We start from the raw sequence: 15,190 nt of genomic DNA, 5'->3' as shown, positions 1-15,190 counted from the left end.
ACGCACATCCAAGCATCATATTGTTGATAAGCCTTTATAACTTTTAATATCCCTGTCATTGACTCTGTGGCTAGCAGTTAGTGAGGTCAGAGGTTTTATATTTGCATTTATAAATCACATAAAGCATCTACAAAATAAGGAGTGTGTAAAACATATATTGAAATTGATATTTTGAATTTATTTCACGGTAAATATGATAGTTATACATATTATACAGTAATTATAATATATCAGGAAATATTGTATAATTATTATTTTATCTTTTGTAAAAATGAAAAAGATTCAAAATAAAATTCTCTCAATCAGGGTATTTGCTTTTATTATAAACATTATTTATTGTATGTATTAGCTATAACCAATATATTGTTGAGCAACAAACTGCACCAAAACATAATAGCTTAAAACAACTAACATTTTTTTGTTTCTTACCCACCTATGGGTTCACTGAATAGGTCTGCTGAGCTAGCGAGGCTTAGCTGCTCCCAACTGAGATTGCTCAAGTATCTGTGATCAGGCGAAGAGTTAGCTAAACACGACTGTCTGGGATAGTTGGAACCATTAGGATTTGTCCACGTCTCATACTACAGCAAGCTAGCCTAAGGTTTTTCTTAGGTCTTGGTAGAGTCCCAAGAGACCGGAGACATGCAGGCTCCCCTGAGACCTAGGCTTGAAACTGGCACACCATCGTTTCCAACATATTCTATGGGCCAAAGCAAGTCTATCGCCAGTACAGCAAATAGATTCTACCTCTTGATGAAAGATACACAGTTAAATTGCCTGGGGCATGGATACCAAGAGAGTAGAAAAATGGGAAAACTTTAGCAATCAATCTGTCATACTGAAAAAGAATGTTCTGACATGTCTTACTAGATATACGGCAAGAATTGAACTGATATTACTTATTATATAGGTAATAATATTTAATAACCAACTAATATTGATTATTAAAAATTAATACAAGAAGTATAAATAATTAATTTTAGAATGATTTACTTTAGTATTATTTAACTGTTAGATGGTTATGCCTTGCTGTATTTGCAAACTCAGTAGCAGAGCTGTATTGGTTTTCATTTGCTGTATAACAAATTATCTTGAATTTGGCAGTTTAAAAGAACATACATAGATTGTCTAACTATTTCTGTGGATTAGGAACCTGGGAATGGCCTAATTGAGTCTTCTGCTTAGGGTCTCACAAGGCTGAAATTAAGGTGTCGGCTGGGGCTGGAGTCTCATCTAAGGTTTAGGATACTCTTCCAAGACCATAAAGTCATTGGCAAATTTAACTTCTGTGTGATTACCTAACTCTTGGTGGCCTGCTACTCCAAAACCAGCAGGAGAGACAGTCTCTGACATCCAGATCCACTTTGAAAGGGTTTGTCTCATTACGTCTGCTAAATATTCTCCCTTTGATTACTTCAGTCCAACTGATTTGGAACCATAATTATATGTGCAAATCCGCTTCTCTTTTGTTATATAAAATAATCATGGCAGTGACAGCTATCATATGTGTAGCTTTCCTCTGTAATTAAGGAAGGGGATAGACAAGGTATATACACAGGGGGCAGAATTCTTGGAGGCCATCTTAGGATTCTGCATACCACAAGAATTAATCTAAGATAGCTTAAAAGTTGTAACCGCAATTTCACTTGTAGAATTCTTCCTGTCTATATGGTACAGAACAAAATCAATAAGTTGTTGCGCAACTTATATAATTATTTTCAATAACCTCACAAAATTTGCTAATATCAACAGGCTTTATGGTTTGATAGCCATTAAAATCAGTGTCTTACAAAGGCAAACAACAGACACTGGGCCCTACCTGATGGCGGAGATTGGGAGGAGGGACAGGAGCAGAAAAAGTAACTAGTGGGTACTAGGTTTAGTACTGAGGTGACAAAATAATCTATGCAAGAAACACCTGTGACATGAATTTACCTATATAACAAACCTGCACACGTACAGCTGAACCTAAAGTAAAAGTTTAAAACGTAATAAAAATAGAAGAAAATAAAACAAAATCAGTGTCTTCATTCAATTAAAAAAAAAATCACTGAAATTCTAAGCCTAAACCTTAGCTCTAGTTTTGTTACACTTAAGTGTTTTGGAGATGTTGCCCAACTTATATAATTTGCAGAAGTAATAAAATAACACAGGACAAATTAATACATCTATGTTTAGGCTACCTCAGCTGAGGATCGGAAAATACATCTGCATATCCAATCATTTGAAGGAAGTTTCTACTTAAAAAAATACTTGCTACCCAGGACAGAGGAACAAGAATGAAAGTGTGAGATGTAATGATCAGGAAGAAATGGGGCCATATTTCCCTTAAATTTCAGTTTAAAGAAGAGTCACAAAAGCAGCAGCTTTTGTTTTTCAGCTACAGGCAAGGTCAAAATGAGGTGTAGGGAAGTTGGTAAGGGTTACCAGGGCCAGCAATATGGAGTAATTTCTGGGCAGACCCTGATCCATACTAAAAACAAACTCTGGTCTACCCTTGCTAGAAAGCCCAAAATATTCTCCCACAGGAGCCTTTATACATTTTAGAAGTCCTGGCAGACTTCTCAAACGTGTTTCTGAATTTCTGTGTGTGTACATGTATGTGTATGTGTATGTATTTATGTGTATATATGTACGTTTGTATATCTGTGACGGCGTGTGTGTATATGTTTGTGTGTTTGTGTATGTTTTATATATTCATGTATGTACATGTTTGTGTTTTTAATCTACAAGTAGAATACCTCTATTCCGCCAGTATTCATTTTGATAAAACCACACAAAAGTGGATATCATCCTTATAAGCTTCCTGTCGAAGTATCAACACATATCAAATACAAAAAAAAAAAACTCAGCACAAAGTGTTCAAAAAAAGAAATAACATCAGAAATTGAAGTTTGAAAGCCACAAGTCTAAGAAAACACATATTTTCTTAAGTTGAAGGTTTTGCTTTGTTTGTATTTCCATTTTAGTGCTTTTCTTTTTTCTTTTTTTTTTTTTTTTTTAACTTAAAAGCCCCGGTGGCAGGACAGTTTGCTCTGAGGAACTTAAGACATTGAGAGGTTAAAACTGGCAGACTGAGAAAAGCTTGTGGCTCACAGACCTATTTCTTTGGTTTACCAAGTGGTTTAAGAAAGTTGAATTTTAAAAAACCGGGCATGTGCTCTCAAACTTAGCACAATCCTCATCACTCTATCACTTTTTAACTAAGAGGTGTCATTTACTGAGGTTTCCTGGCTGTGGCAGGAAGGCACCCCAATGTGTAATCCTTACCTTATGGGATGAAAGATGATGAAGAGACAATTTTCAGGTTAACCTCGTTAATAAAAGTTTGTTTTTAAAATTTTTACTACTCATGAAAATAAAATTATAAAGATGACATATTAGATCCAAAGAGTATAAATATTATTTTATGTATCTCCATTTTACCCTTCGTTCTTTCCTTCTGTGGTTGAAATGAGATACTTATAAATTGCACTCTGTGGCAGAGAGTTTGCATGTAAGACTAAGAAGCACTTCCTTTTCCTCAGGGTCTGATCTTCCATCCAAATACTTAATATCTTTCTGATGATGACTTTGATTTTTAATTCTGTGAGAGAGACCGTGCAATTTGAATACTTCAGATGGAAAAAAGTTGCATGTAACTATTTTTAACTGTTTCAGTCTGCCACAGGGGACCAGGTGTTTGTCAGCCCTCTTCTGCTGTTCACAAGGACTCAGGGCTTAACTTTCTGTTCTAAGGTACCACGTGCCAGGAGAGAACTATGGTCTAGCACTATCAATCCCTTTCACATATGTCTGAGCTGCTTTCCTCAGACAAGATTGTGAGTGCTGGACTTCTTTTATTTCTCCTGTGGCTGCTTTGGCAAAGCGTTTTTTCCTGCTGTTTTGTCTTCCTTTTCCCTCCCCATCTCCTAGTTTCATCTTTTTCTGATCATCCTCAACCAGAATGACTTAAAATCCACATACACTCAAAATGAAATTCTTGCGGCTGTGGGACAAGGAATTCAGAAGTGAAAATGCATGTATTTTAATGTCATGTACCGGTAAGCAGAGGTGGAGGAGGTGTTGCTGAGCAAAAGCATGCATGACAACACAACCAGCGCCCCCAAAAATGGGAAGAAGAGCTGTTACGTTGCTTGGCACCTGTAAACGTGCCTGCGAGTCAATGGGCCACTTTGTAGCCGTCATTCTTTATCCATTTAAATATCTTTCACATCCATTGGCACATGCATGCTTTCCCTACCTCTCAGCTCGCCTATTTCCCAGGGCTCCCCCTCCCAGGTTCTCTTTGGTTCTAAATGTACTAACAGTTCCCTAAGCGTGAAACTCACCCTTCTTGTCTGGGTTCTGTACAGCTAAGTTTCATACTTGACCTTTCTGTATATATGTCTTTGTTTTTTAAGGTAAAACTGGTGGCATTCCTGACTGAATACCCTTCACTCACAGGTAACATTTTTTTTTTCATTAATATGATTGTGTTCTGTGTGTGTATGTATGAGAGAGAAAAAATCATATTAATAGAATTATAGGTAGTATTTTCAGGTGAAAGAACACACCATTAGAAAAACACTTAAGGAAGAGTGTAGGTGATTCTTGACTTTCTTCAAATGATGTTGCGTCCTTCCTTGTTTCCTATTATGCACATATTTAGGGGCAATGATATTTATATTCTTGTTGGACAAAATAAAAAAATATATATTTGGCCTCTAAGCTTCTGAGTACTCGACTTCCATAACTTTATCATTTTGTAGCATTTGCCTGTGCAATATGTAATAAGTTTGGGTTTGGACATTAATAAACTTCTGCATCAACTTTTAACCAAGCTACTCTTTTTCCCATAGTATGAATACCACGGGTATTTGTGTTGAGAGAAAACCCAGGCCGGGCGTGTGTGTGTTTGTGCAGGCCAACCGCATGTGGGTGGGATAATAAAAACAAAACCTTAGCATAGCGTACCTTGAGAAAAAGGTGGATCAAGAGAGATAATGTGTGGTATAAATTAAAAATGACCTCAGATGGAAATTTTGTGGAAATTATAAAAACATAAAAACAATCATCTGTCAGCAGAGAGTTTACTATAATGGTGACCTCTCATTCTTCACATCTTAAACTATCTTCCTATTATTCCAGAGCACAACTCACATTTGTGACATTCTTTGTTTATTTACTGTGGAACCATAGTTTTCATAAGGCAAATGGTATTAATCGTGTTTCTGCCAACTTTATAAATTGAGTAAACCTTTTAGGTATTAAGACCATCAAATTGTCAACTATTTTGAGCCCAGTTCCCCAATACCTCAAGTTAATGAAAAAGCTGTTAAAAGGGAATTATATACAGTGCCTTTGTTGGTTTAAATTATTTATCTTTTGTCTCTGTCTTAATGAGCAGAGAGGTAGATACGAACTCTTGTAGGAGGCAGTGTGGAACAGTGGGAGTGAGGAATGCTATGGGACTTTGCATATCTGGTCTGGAAGCCTGTTTCTGGTACGTACAGCTAGGTGAATTGGGCAAATTACTTAAACGGTCCAGATCTCAATTTTATTAACTATGAAATCATGCAATAAGATCTAACTTGAAAGGTTGTTAGTATCAAGGCTAATATAACCCTTTGGTTATTATAATGAATAATAGGTAAGTATTATTCTTACTACTATTTATTTTTTGGAAAAATCTATATTATTAATTTATCAAGTCTATGAAAACCACTAAAGAACACTTATGAATAGAATTACTTGTGTAAGGGTTCAGCCTGCTGGGAATCATTCGTAATCCTTTATCCTTTAAACACTCTTAGTAGTACCATGCCAACGTTAGTATAAAATCATCATTCTTCCACATGAATTTTTGGGCCATTTTTGGCTCTTATCCTTAACTGAACAGCAGAGAGGCCCTTAACCTGCCTTTTCTAATGTCATTATTCTTCCTTAATAGGCTTTCCAGTTTGTTGTACCTACATTAGCCAGACTGTAGGAACTTTTTAATCCATTTCATGTCTTAGTAAGATCTGATGATGATCATCCTAAAAATCTGCCCTCTCTTGATAACTGAGATATTGCTTTGGCATTTTACTGAATTCTATTGATTCCACATCTTTATTTAAAGATGGTGTTATGAGCATTTAATGTAAAGACCTTATCACAGCCACTGGCTCAGAATAATTGCTCAAAAACTGGCATATGTTACTATTATGACATCATCACGATTATTATCATCATCACTTCATTTCTTGGTTGACTTTCCTTCTTCCTGATCTGTAGTAGTAATGGCCTTCCAAGTATCCATTCTTGATCTTTTAGTCTTTGTGCACTCCGTCCTTTTTATGAAAATCACCCACTCAAGTAAGTTGGACTATCTTATCAAACCCAACTCTCTAGCCCCAAATACTTACTAAGGTTTCAGTTTTCGATTTCTAGCTGCTTAAAAGATCTTTACACAAATAGGATATTCTTTCACCATCACAAATGGAATATGTGCACACTCACCTAGTTGCTCTTCCGAAGTGCTTTTTTTGCTTGCATGCTTGCTTACCACCCCTCGCTAACTTGGCTATCTTCGGGTAATCCTGCTCCTATCTCTGTCAAAACACACCAAGACAGTATTTTTCTTGCATTTGTCCTTTCATCTTTAGCAAATCAATACCATTGCCTTCTAATTGCCTCCTAATGGAACCTTAATCTGCCCTGAAACCTAAGTCCATTTCTTCACTGATACTCTTATAAGAATGATTTCTAATGTCTTTTTTTAATTTGCTTGTTTGTTTGTTTCAGAGCTTACAAACCTCCCTTACGCTGTGCATTTTACATTTAAGTATATCTATGTAGTTTCCAGATTAATAATGTCTGAAACATTTATCTATCCCAACTTTTTCCCCCCACAACTGCTCTGTATTAATGTAGTTTCAATCAGTCTGGATCCTACCATGCCAGCTTAAAATCAGAATGAGTAACTATTGAGTCTAGAACACTGGCCCATGCTTTGACTCCTTATGTGGAAATTCTTCCACATATTCTCTTTATCTATCTATGTTTTGTGTTTCCTTCAAGACAGCTAAATATTCATTGTTTTATAAAGCTTTTCCTTGAAAGTATCATTAATTTTGCCTCTCTCTTTTCTAATTATCACACCTTGTTAAGTACAACATAGGTTCATTATATGCTATCTCTAATTATAGCATCATCTGGGGTAAATGCTTTTACGGCCTTATAAAATGTACTTTTGGTTACTCCCCAAATATTCTCAATTATCTCTCCCTTCTTTGTAATTCTCTGTGCCAAAATTCAGGCATACCAAAGTTCAGGTTCTTTTAATTATTTTCAAGAACTATCACCTCTGGTCTCTTCATATTCAGTATTTGTTTTTCCTCGAATCCATCCTGAACACTATTGCCAAGTTTATGTTTCCAAAGCTCAAATCACGTCATTTAAAAAACCTGTTTATAACAAAAGCGACATTCATAGTGGTCTCTTACCTGTTTAGTAAATATTCCCTTTGGTTGTGAACCCTGGATCTTTCTTTATTGTCCTCCAAATATCTAAAATAACTATGCCAACTGTCCCAATATCGAACTCCTGGAATTCCGTTATTCAAAATCATGTGTCAGCAGGCTTTTCTAGATTTTTAAAATTTTATCCTTTAACATTCTCTGCTTCTGGGATTCGGTCTTTGATTTTTCCTTAGTTACACTTCTTGTTTAGCCATCTGAACTCTTAAATCAGAATCAATTACAATTGCCTCATAAGAATACTTGGTTTCCAATAATATCCCACCTCAGTTCTTCCTAAATGCTACTGAAGTAATGATTATGCCAAATTAGACCTTTTTGATTCTCTTATTTTATTTCCCATTCTGCTTGGCTTCAATGCTTGTTTGATAGTCTGTCTTTTGCATCCTGTTGGGCCATGAAAAACTCAGAGTCTATGCTTTCATTATGCTCTATTTCCACAGAAGTTGGAGATGTACTGTTCAAACTATGAGAATTAAATATATCATCATTATCATCATTGCATATTTTCCACACAAATGAATTATATGAGTTCTCTTAATACTCTAGGTAGCTGCAATTAAATGATTTCATCACTAGAAAACATATAATAGATCAACATACCCATTGTTACTTACAATAAGGCAATCTCTTTAAAAATGTTTGTTGAGCTCCAGATACTGTGCTAAGTATTAAGAGCATAATGATAACCATGACAAATTTCCCATTACTGAAGAGCTTTATATAGAGTGAAGGAGACATAGAGCTATTTTGCTACATGATAACATCAAAATACATTCAAAAACAGGAAGGTTGAAGGAAAAGTCATGGAAAAGACAGACAACAGATGAAGGAGAGAGGAGTAGATGAAATATTGCTGTGAGTGTGACCATGAAGGATGGGATCTCTTCATTACGATGACATTTGCTGTGGATGATAAAAAATATATATTTTTAAAGTTCTCCTAAAAATAAAGTTCTCCTAAATTTTGTATTTTATCTTATAAAAATTTCTCTGCTATGCTCATATGCTGTATCCCCATGCATATTTTGAAGATATAATTCTAACTCCCCTCGTTTCAATTAGATTTGCTTCTTTTGAACACATGATAAGCTTTCATTTTCATATTCTACTCGTTAAGTTCTTTCGTCAGCTTCTGAAATTGAAAGCATTCATAATTATAAGCTTACTTTGTGGCTTAGATGGCAAGGATGGGCATTTTTCAAATTAAAAAAATCATCTGCCCGGGTAAATATCAAACCTAGAATTCAGTCTCTAAATTACAGGCTGTTTGCAAATCGCTGCATGCCTGTGTGTTCCTCTCTCTAACTAACACCTTTCATGGATGGCATATGTTTTCCTCTGAAAATGAAATAGATAGAATGGATGTTTGAACCCACTGAATGGAATGAATCTGTGAAGATGGTATGTTTCATGGGTCAGGACTACCCAGATATTCTAGTGTTCATGTGAGATCTCAGTTACCTTCTTGAATAGATAAGTAGGTACTAAAGTGAAATTTTGAGATGAGAGTCTCAGACTCCAGCTGGCCTAGATATGAATCCCGACTTTGACTCTTACCAACGGGGTGATTTTGTGCAAAAGAGCTAAACACTGCCACTATATAGTATGCCTACCTAATAGACTTTTAAGATTTAATGAGTTAGTAACACCTACATTCTGACTCCTAATAATAATTTAATACCTTCAAAATACTTTTATTGTGTTCACTTTTCAAGTTCCTGTTCACTAGATTTATTACTCAGATTTTTCTTCCATCGGTACATAGGTATCTGGAGCTATAAATAGTTTTCCTGAGTTTTTCTTAGTTCTTTCTTCCTGAGAATTAACTGACACATTTAGAGCAATGAATACATCAATATTCCATAGTTCTGTCGGTAAAATTGGTTTATTTTTACCTTCCACAGACCATCTTATGGCCTATTTTCTTTCAATCTCTAAGTAAAATGTTAACTTTTGCTTAAAGTCTATTAACTTATGATAGCAGTTATTATTTATACAAGAGTCTTTATTTAACTCTCCTTATTTCTCTCTCTTGATGAATTGAATGAATTGCCTGAATGAGTGTAGGTTGTCTTCTCTGTATGGTTCATGTAGATCATAAGAAACTTTGACTGAATAAATTTAGAAGCAGCAAGGAAGTCACATTTAGTCTTGCATAACAAATAACAAGTCATGGCTCTGCAGTTGGAAGCCCTTCGGCATAGACCAGATAACTTGCCAAAGGAAAAAAATTAAGTTTCATATTTTCCTTGAATGGCTTAGAAAAAATATATATCTAAGTACTGAAATTCTGCTGTCATATAAACTTAGACATACATGAAAAAATGTACATTTCACTTGGAGCATTCTAAGTTGTGAATATATAAAAAGATACTCAAAATTTTTTCCTTATTACTGCAGTTCACTAAAGCATACCTATCTCCTCTCTCCAAGGAAAATATTTTCATCAAAAAAGGTTTAACAAAAATGCTGTACGATGGCAGCATTTTCATGTAATGTGCCAACTCCATCCCTGTCTTGTAAGCTCAGATGTTTACAGTGCGGTAATCATATTAAACCACAACTCATAAAGTGAAAGAGCTAACGGAAAATCTCACTTGTATTTCTGAAATAAGCCAACTGTTTACGCTTACATTTTTCAATTAATAGGTCATAAAGCAGCATCACAGAATTATGTGTATTACACATATTTTCTGTAGAAAGATGCAAATCGTCTTCCCTCTTTGAGTTTATTTGGAATTAAAATCAAAGCATACTATGTACTTTTTCCATTAGAAATCTAATACAATCATTTTATACTTGAACTTTATTTTGGTAATAATTGTATACTCCCTACTCTTATAAGGGAGAACAAAAGGTACTAGCATGTCTATCCCTAATCTAATATTATGGAAGAGTAAGGATTTTTTTTTCTTTTTCTTTTTTCTTTTCTTTTCTTTCTTTCTTTTTAGTTTTTTTTTTTTTTTAATGAGGTTTTGCTCTTGTTGCCCAGGCTGGAGTACAGTGGCACAATCTCAGCTCACTGCAACCTCTGTCTCCCGGGTTCAGGCTGTTTTCCTGCCTCAGCCTCCTGGGTAGCTAGGATTGCAGACATGCACCACCATGCCCGGCTGATTTTGTATTTTTAGTAGAGACTGGGTTTCACCGTGTTCGTCAGGCTGGTCTTGAACTCCTGACCTCAGGTGATATGCCCACCTCAGTTTCCCTAAGTGCTGGGATTATAGGCGTGAGCCACCGTGCCCAGCCTAGGATATTCTACACATAGAAAAGTAAACCTGAAAGATTATATACCAATATGTGAATTGTACTTGCTCTAGGGTACCAAATCATGGGATTTTACCTTATAGTTTATACATTTCAGTATTCTCAAAATGTTTTTACCTTGAACATATGTTACTTCAGAAATTGGGGTTAATATATAAAAGGATGTTTTAGTAGGACATTTAAAATTTGCTTCCTCATACTGAAATTCACTAAAACATAACTATCTTCTTTCTCCAAGAAAAATATTTTCATCAAAAAGGTTTAACAAAAAATGCTGTAGGATAGCAGTATTTTCATTTAATATGCCAACTCCATCCCATAAAAGGAGAAGCAATGTCATGCCTTTTAAAATATATTTCATTCTCTCATATTGTCATGGGCTGTATGCCATCAGAGATATAACCTTAACACTTGAGAGTACTTAGCATCCATTTAAACTATGGTAAAAAATAATTTAACAACACATAACTTTCAGTCAAGCTAGATGTGCTCAAAGACAAAATCTCTGACAAAGACTGATGACAATGAGTTCAAATTTAAAGAAGTGAAATATATTTATTTTTGGCTGTTCGTTTGAGGACATAAAGACTATTTAATATGCTTTAAGAAAACTAATTTATTTTCAACCAAAATGTCCCAGGTTTTGATTCCATTTCTTTCTCCTTAGAATATCTTAAGATACCACACAGACTGTTACGTTTGTTTGTCCCTCAAATAACAGTTTAACTATTTTCTCAGTTAGTTGTTTCTACAATATAGTGAAACAATGACACTTGTTATTAATTTCCTGCTCACACCTTAGCACATAAGCTCTAGCAGCTCTTTTTCCCTTTGATTTATTTGATATGAGCTTTTCTGAAAGAACCAAATAATGGTGATTGGAAGCACCTACAAGGGTGAGAAGAAGCACCATATTTCATAAGACCTAGGTTGAAACTGGCACAGTGGTACTGGCTACAGTGGGGAAGTGTGTTCTTCCTGTGGAGGTGGGGTTGGAGAGCAGAGAGCAGATTGTTGTGACTAGTGGTTGAAGCTACTGAAGCTATATCTACTACTGTGCTAGTTGCTGGAGACAAGAGAACACGCAGTGTCATGTAATAAATGCCATACATGAAAGACACATGAGAATTATTGTGGAAAGAGACAGTCAAGGACTTCCATCTTTTGGAAGAGTTGGAAAAATCTTTATGAAGTCAGTAATATTAGAACGAGGTCTGGAGAAAATGTATGAGTTCACAAGAAGAGATAGGTGAGGGTATTGTAGTAAGAAGGCACAATACATATAAAATATGGAAATACAGGTCACAGAAAACAGTATCACATGAAGAAAACATGCGAAGTATATGAATTGAGAATGTATTTCAAAGGGAAAAGTACCAGGATTGAGACTGGACGTATAAGCCTAGAGAGGCCTTGATTATAATGTCAAAATATTTGGAATTTATTGTGTGAATTATTATGAGTTACCTTATACTATATAACTATCACAAAATACAGTGGCTGAAAACAAACATTTAACAGCATAGCAAACTCATAAAAAATTTACTGGCTTAACACAACACTATTTTTTAGTTAATGATTTTGTGCATCAGCCATAGGCACTGGGTTCAGGGAGGGACTTCTCCTGGAACTCTCATTTGTCTGCAGTATTACTGGGTAGGAAGGAGACCCATTTGATTACGGACTATGTGAGATCTCATCCTCCAGCGGACTAGCCCACGCTTGGTTCTATGGGGAAGGCGGAGATCCCAGGACAGCAGGTGGAATTCTGCAAGGCTCTTGAGGCCTAGAGTTGGAATGTGCACATCAACAGCTTTGTTGTTGTATTCCATTGGCCAAAGCAGTCACAAGACCAATCCAGAGACCATAGATTTTATTTCTTCATATAATAGTAAGAGCTTCAAAGTCACATTACACAAGGAAAAACGCTAAAAGGAGGGAAAAGTTGTATCCAGTTTTGCAATGTATCAGAAGGGACCTTTGAATAATTTGATTGGTACAGTGGGTATAAACTGTGTGCTGGATTTAGATAAGATGATTTCAAATCTCACCACCTGGCCTCCAGGTAACAAAATGCTGAAAGAAGAAAAAACATAAGAAATATAGAAACTGGAAACATCAGAACAACTCTGATTATCGCAAAAAGAGGACAATAGAAAATGTCTTCCTAAGCGACCCTAAAAACCCATTCTTCTTGTTTCTCCTGCTGACCAAGCAGAAAGCACTCCCAGTTAAAAAAAAAAATCTTCATATCAAGTCTCATATGCCAGTGATATAATAAAACAAAGACTAATTTCAATTAAAAATTATTTTCTTTAAAATAAAAAAACTCAATGTTAACAGGCATTCATTATATATGCATAAACCGTAGTATAAATGGAGAATAGCTGACTAATTTGGGAACAATATAGCTAGCCAGAAGTGGCAGGAGCATGAACCTAGTTTTGAGACACTGATCAGAATGTAAATCCATTTTTTATTGCTGTTTTCTACAAGTGGAAGAACTAAGAAAAAGGAAGATCACTATCACCAGCTGAGGCAGGGAGGGGCAGAACCCAGCACTGCTGAGATCATTTCCCTTTAGACAGGCCACAGCTGGGTATCCAGGGGTTGCTCATGAGGGTCCAAGTGAGGAGTGGATGGAGCCAACAGAGCACAGAGACCTTGGCCCTGGGCATGGTTAGGCTTTTTTTCCCAGGGACTTTTAAAATTTCAGTGGTAGTTATTTGTTTCAATGAGGCTTTAAAAGACTTGTGCTATTTTCAAGTCTTTTAAGTCTCTTTTGTTTGGTTTGATTTTTCTCTTAAGTATGCCCCTTTCTATACTTTTATAAAACTACCATGTACTTGGAAGAGCATGTGTTGAGAGTGGTATCCGTCCCTCAGTATAAGCACTGTGTCTGAGAAATTGAATGCTTGTAAGTTGAGCTGAAATATGCTCCTCCCCCATGTGTCTATTGACGTGCGATAGATAGGTGGTGGAGTGGATGGAAGTAAGAGATGATGTTGAGTTTGAGGTATGTGGTCTCTCCCAGAGCAAGGAGCCATAGCAGAAACTGAGAGGGCACATAGAGCTAGATGTGGAGACTGACACAGGGTGCCTGTAACAAAGAAGGTGGGAGAAAAGTATCCTGTCCTACATGACAGGTTCACCCAGAACAGGGCTTGTCCTCTCATTGTCTCTGACATCCTATGGAAAGAAACAAAACCAAAAGCAAGTAACTTACTTTCATAGGAACTTCAGGGAATATCAGGCCCTAATTCTCTATTAAAAATGACAGAGTATGGCCAGGCACAGTGGCTATGCCTGTAATCCCAGTACTTTGGGAAGCCGAGGCAGGTGGATCACCTGAGGTCGGGAGTTCAAGACCAGCCTGACCAACATGGAGAAACCACATCTCTGCTAAAAATACAAAATTAGCCGGGGTGGTGGTGCATGCCTGTAATCCCAGCTACTCAGGAGGCTGAGGCAGGAGAATTGCTTGAACCCGGGAGGCGGAGGTTGCGGTGAGTAGAGATTGCACCATTGCACTCCAGCCTGGGCAACAAGAGCGAAACTCTGTCTCAAAAAAAAAAAAAAAAAAATGACAGAGTATGCGAGGTTATTTCATAACCTACCTGCTACACCTTCCTGCTCTTAGAATGTATGAGAAGGTGGATGGGACTAAAAAATCATGCAGGCAAGCAAGTTTATGTTTTGTAGTTGTAGCCACATCCCGGAACAGAGTCAGGCTTCCTTGGCTTAACCCCCTCATTCTTCCCAGACCCTGTGTAGCCTGTTTTCAGGTTTTTCTTCTCCCTTTCTTCCTCTTTGAGCCCTCCCCTGCATAAGCTCAAGATGGATGGTGGCCGTGTCTAGCAAAACATGCACTTTTCTCTTTGGTAATAATGAGCAGACTAATGAAAAAATAAATTTCAATGATCACAGCAAACAGGATGAGCAGTCACTCATTTCACACATCTGAGCTACCAGATTTCTATTTGTGTAGTTCACATAATCAGAAAAAAAAATATTATTAATACAGAAAATGTGAATCAGCAAGAGAATCTGGTGAGGCACATTTTCTCACACATTGAGTAAGCCAGTGAATTCACCTGGTGCTTCCGATCCCACTTTCAGACTTGACCATCCCATTCTCAAGAGCTGTGTCAGGGATTTTAGCTTTTCCTCTTGTAGCTTTATTGTTTTAAGACCTGCTCCTCACCTTTAAGCAAACATTTCCACATCCTGCCTAATGTAGACACGCCTTTAGAGATAATAACTGGAAATTACAGTTATTTTGTGTCATCAGCCTTGGTGTTTGAGATATCAGCTTATAAAATTTTAGGATACAATAGCCAAAAAATGTTAAATGTAATTATCTTTGGTAGTTATATGCAAATTTTTAAACAATATGAATTTTATTTAAAATATAATAAAAT

Source organism: Pongo abelii, chromosome 22 (genome assembly GCF_028885655.2).
Source record: "Pongo abelii isolate AG06213 chromosome 22, NHGRI_mPonAbe1-v2.0_pri, whole genome shotgun sequence".
NCBI lineage: Eukaryota > Metazoa > Chordata > Mammalia > Primates > Hominidae > Pongo > Pongo abelii.
This window is presented reverse-complemented; position numbering follows the sequence as displayed.